General features: G+C 37.4%; 1 pseudogene; it reads left to right on the top strand.

Annotated features, from left to right (window-relative positions):
* Positions 1-3,297: 3,297 nt before the first annotated feature.
* Positions 3,298-4,608, top strand: LOC102840639 (annotated as a pseudogene).
* Positions 4,609-5,137: the final 529 nt, after the last annotated feature.

Raw genomic sequence — 5,137 nt, forward strand, 5'->3', positions numbered from 1 at the left:
TTTTTCTTTCATTTTCCTTGAACAGTTTTCAAACCTTCTCATATTTGGGGCCAGTATTTACTGCATCCCAATTTACTTATGGACTTTTTACTTTACAAAATTCACTGGACATCATTCTCTCGATAGGTTAGAAACAGAAAGAAGGTTGAAAGATGTCTTCTTCTATATTAGACACTGCTTGCATGGGGCATAAAAGTGCATTATTAATTTTACCAAGTTCTGTCATTAGTAAGTGCCTGTGACCAAGTAGGAGACAGATATTGGAAGATTCAATTTGCATGGGCTTTGAGGGAAGCAGATGCAAGGGATTCTACTTAACAGGATCAATACAGAGATCGAATAGGCAGGACTTCAGGCCTTAGGATTTCTTCCTCACTCTGACAATTATGAAGAGATGTGGGAGCACTGTTGAAGCCTATCCTAGAGTCTCAGAGAGTAGTGAAACCTAGACTGCCTTTATAGTCATTCTTAGCTCTCAACATGTCTGTACCCACCCACCCTTCTTCTCTGCATAGAAAAAAAAAAAAAAAAACTTAAGCATTCTATGTCTAATGAGACTAATAGATGCTGCATTAGTTTTCTAGGCCTGCAATAGAAAACTTATACAAACTATGTGGTTTCAAACAAATACAAATATAACTTTTGGTGGTTGGTTCCATATCTTGTTAAAACATCACTTCAGTCTCTAGTTCTTTCATCACATGGCATTTTCTGTGGGTCTCTGTATCTATTTCCAAATTTCCCTCTTATAAGGACACCAGTCATTGGATTGGTTGTTATTAGGTGTCGTCAGTCAATTCTGACTCATAGAGACCCTATGTATTACTGAACAAAACACAGCCCAGTCCTGCACCATATTCACAACCATTACTATGTTTGAGCAAACTGTTGCAGCCACTGTGTCAATCCATCTGGTTGAAGTTTTTCCTCTTTATCAATGACCATCTACTTTACTAAGAATGATAACCTTCTTCATGATAACTTGTCTAAAGTTGTTGTTGTTGTTAAGTGCCCTTGAGTCGATTCTGACCCATAGCAACCCTGTATAGGGTTTCCAAGGAGCAGCTGGTGAGCTTGAACCACTGATGTTGCAGTTCAAACAACTTTGCAGTCTGATGCATTAGTGCCACACCAGGACTCCTTGTCTAAAGTACATGAGGTGAAATTTTGTGATCCTTGCTTCTAAGGAGCATTCTGGTTGTACTTCTTCCAGATCATATTTGTTCCTTGTACTGACACTCCATGGTAAACTCATTCTTCTTCACCAAGTCCTAGGGTGGGGCTGCACGATAAGTACAAGACTGCTAACTGCAAGGTCAGTGGTTCAAACCAACCAACTGCTCCTCAGAAACCCTATATGAGGTTTTTATGAGTCAGAATTGGCTCTACAGCATTAACAACAATACCACAGTGTAAAAGTATCAATTCATCTTTGATCTTCCTTACTCTTTGTCCAGCTTTTGCAGTATTTGAGGCAATTGAAAATACCATACCTTAGACTAGACATACATTAATCTTCAAAGTGATATCTTTGCCCTTTAACACATTAAGAAGATTTGGGGCAGCAGACTTGCCCGATGCAATATGTTTTATAATTTCTTGACTGCAGCATTTATGGGCATTAACTTTGGATCCAAGTAAAATGAATTCCTTGATGACCTCAATATTTTTCCCATTTTTTATTATGTTTTTGGCTCACTGGAGAGGATTTTCATTTTTGTTTTACATTGAAGCATATGAAGATTGTAATCACTGATTTTTATCAGTGGTCTAAGCCACAAGCTGGTCCTCAGAAACACTATACAGTGTTGATATAAGTCAGAACCGACTCTGGGGAACTTGACAAAAACACTGAGTAGTAAAAGAACCAAGGGAAATACAAAAACATTCTCCAAAGTATGATTTCATATATATAACATTCTTGAAATGACAAAATTATAGAGCTGGGGAAAAGAAGAGTAGTTGTCAGGATAGAGACTGGGGGGTGGGTGTGCACCTGTAAAAAGGTAGAACAAGGGACATTCATTTTGGTGATATAACAATTATGTAGCTTGATTGTGGTTAAAGGAATCTACACATGTTGATCAAAAGGCATAGAATGATTCATAAGAGAAGAATAGCAGAATAACTACGCCAGAAGTCAAAACTGATGGTTTAGAAACTAACGCATGCATTTCCCTCCAACACATCTCAGATAAAAACATGGCTTGGTAAATATTAAAAGAAAGCAAAGATCCAAGAATACATTCCATGCGATGTAACATATTTCTAAAATAAGTTACAGAAATAATGGAAGTGGAATATAGAGGTGGAAAATAACTAAGAAAAGAAAAACAATGCTAGAAGGAAACACGCATGATTGAAAACATGAATATTTAAAGAAAACTTGAAGTTTTGAAGGAGTCATCAGTAACACAATTAGTCATGAGCTCAAAAATAATAAGAACATTTTCCATATCTCCAGAAAGAAATAGCATGCTGTCTACCTAGAAATGAGAACTAGACTGGCATCAAACTTCTCCTAGCAATACAATGACAAATTAGTCAATATGGCAAATGCTACAAAGTTCTAATGAAATGTATGCTAAATGCAGGGTTTCATCAGCAGCCCAACACAAATCATGTTCTCTGAATGTATATAGTAAAAGTATATAATAAAATAAAATAAAACCTTTAAACAATTCTTTAGATTAGCAGAAAATGAAATGAAAGTTCACAGATGATACAGAAAGCATTTTTAAAAACTAAAGCCTATGTAATAAGTACAGACATAATCACAACCTTAACACTTTATTACACTATGCAAGCTGGTATAAATTAAATATTCAACTTCAGAAAAAAGAAAATCAACAAGATAAAAATGTAACTAAACAATGATAAAATCAGGAAGAGATCAATTAGAAATTTAAATGCAATAGTCTTGATACATATGATAAATTCTGTCTTCTTTAAAAAATAACAAAGCTCAGGCAGAAATTTCCACAGAAAAATGTAGGTAGATAGCTATAGGAATTAGAAAGACAATATAATTACAGATACAATAAATAATAAAGACCTACATAAATAAATTTGAGGAAAGAATGGGAGAGCTCATAGGTGAGACCAGGGTCTCCATGACAAATGGACACTGGATAGCTGTGCTCTGCTCATTTAGCTGGAAGGAGTACTGTGAAAAGTCAGAGGAAAGAGGTGTGGGAAGCTCTCAGCAGGTAATTGAGCCTAAGCCAGTGAATTTGCTGTCCATAAGATAGCTATGAGTCGGTACTGACTCGATGGGACCTAATAACAACAACAACAATCATGAATGCTAGTAAACTATGACCTAGGTAAGTCCTATGTGACACATGCTGAAAAAAAAGGAAATTAGAAAAGGTGGCAGGGCAAGTGACTCTTCTAAATATGCAGATAAAAAACAGAGAAATTAAAGTGTAACTACTGTGAACAAAAAACTTACAGCTGACCATTAAGTGGATGGGAAAACCCAAAAAGTTAACTAGAAAAGAAATGCTGTGGTGAGGGTTTCAAATAATTGCTCACAGCCGAGGCAGAGTAGTTAGTTTCTGCTCAGGCAAATACATCAAAAGCTCATTTAAGTAATAAAAAAGGGATCTGGAGTAAGAACACGGATCATGCAAAAGTTTGGAAAGTGTTGAAAGTTGCCAAAGAAAAGATACAGAAGAAGCAAAGTGAAACCTCCACTTCAAAAAACACACATTCAAAAGTCCATTACACACGTCGTTATCAGAATCCTAGCTCCAGTTCCCTTCCACCCTGGGTTCATTTAAAACCACAAAGGTACAGGAATGACTCTTCTCTGAAGACAGGACTTGAGAAAATACTGAGTGGCAAGATGGTACCCAAGCCCCAGTCTCTCTGCACTTCCACCCACTCAGGAGGTGAGGCCCCTTCAGAAAATCAGAGTCCTTCAAAAACCCTGGAAGAGGCCAGCAGGGAGGTTCAGGACACAAATAAAGTGCATGTGCCTGGTGAGCTTTATGAACCACAGACTTTGGACAAAAAGGGCAGCAAAAGCAATATCTCTGTTTAAATGACCCTGAGTCAAAAGAAATCTAACTCTTCCAATGCATGCCTCAGTGTGTAGCACTGATAACACAGATGATTTGAAATCTTTCAACTCTAAGTGTAGTTCTTTAGACAGATTTGACTTTCCTCCAGGCAGTATACACACACCTGCCACCTCCTTCACTTCCTCATCTTCAAAGGAAGAGAAAAAGCTCAGTAATTTCTTGAAAATTAAAATACTTTCCAAAAATGTCTCTAACTGCATCACACCAAATGGCAGGACCATTTGTGTAGGGAATGTTGTTTGGGCTAAGACGTACGGTTTCCTTTGATGGCCATCCCACATTCTTTGTAAACCAGAAAGATAATGGCCTTTTACTCAGATTGGAGGCTCACATTTCATGGTTCAGGTCTCCGACATCTTTTTTTGCTCTTTCACAACTCACCTCCTTTTTTGAAAACTTCTAGTCATGCTTTACTGAGAAGATAAAGGGCCTGTATCAGAAGGCCATCACAGAGGCAGCTAATGCTGCTAAACAACTGACCCCTGAAGTGTGGGTTCTGGTAACACAGTTTGAAACTTGAAACTGGGCAGTAAGGTGCAAGAATGATTGGAAGGCACCATGGATTTTCTAGTCTAGTGAGAAAAACTTCCATGAACTACCCTGGCCAAATGGGAGGGAAATTGTACTCAGTTGGCAATTTGACAAAAAAAAAAAAAAAAAACTTACCTAGTAGTCTGTTTTTGTTGTTGTTCTTTTTTGACTGAGAACCTTAAACTGAACAGGTAATCAAATTTTGTCTTTAGGAAGTGAGCTTTTAGTGGTATTTTTCAGTTTTATGATCTAAAACTATCACAAGACGTAGGAGCCATTGCCTCAACTGAAAGTGAATTTTTGCAGAGACTGTAGGTAACTGTTTGTACCTAATAATGTGTGTGTGTATGTATATATATATATATATATATGATGTTGTTGTTGTTGTTGTTATGTGCCGTGGAGTTGGTTCCAACTCATAGCGACCCTGTACAGGGTTTCCAAGTCTGTAAATCTTTACGAGAGCAGAACGCCTCATCTTTCTCCCGCGGAACAGCTGGTAGTTTCGAACTGCTGAC

This window comes from Chrysochloris asiatica, unplaced genomic scaffold (assembly GCF_000296735.1).
Source record: "Chrysochloris asiatica unplaced genomic scaffold, ChrAsi1.0 scaffold00158, whole genome shotgun sequence".
Classification (NCBI taxonomy): Eukaryota; Metazoa; Chordata; class Mammalia; order Afrosoricida; family Chrysochloridae; genus Chrysochloris; species Chrysochloris asiatica.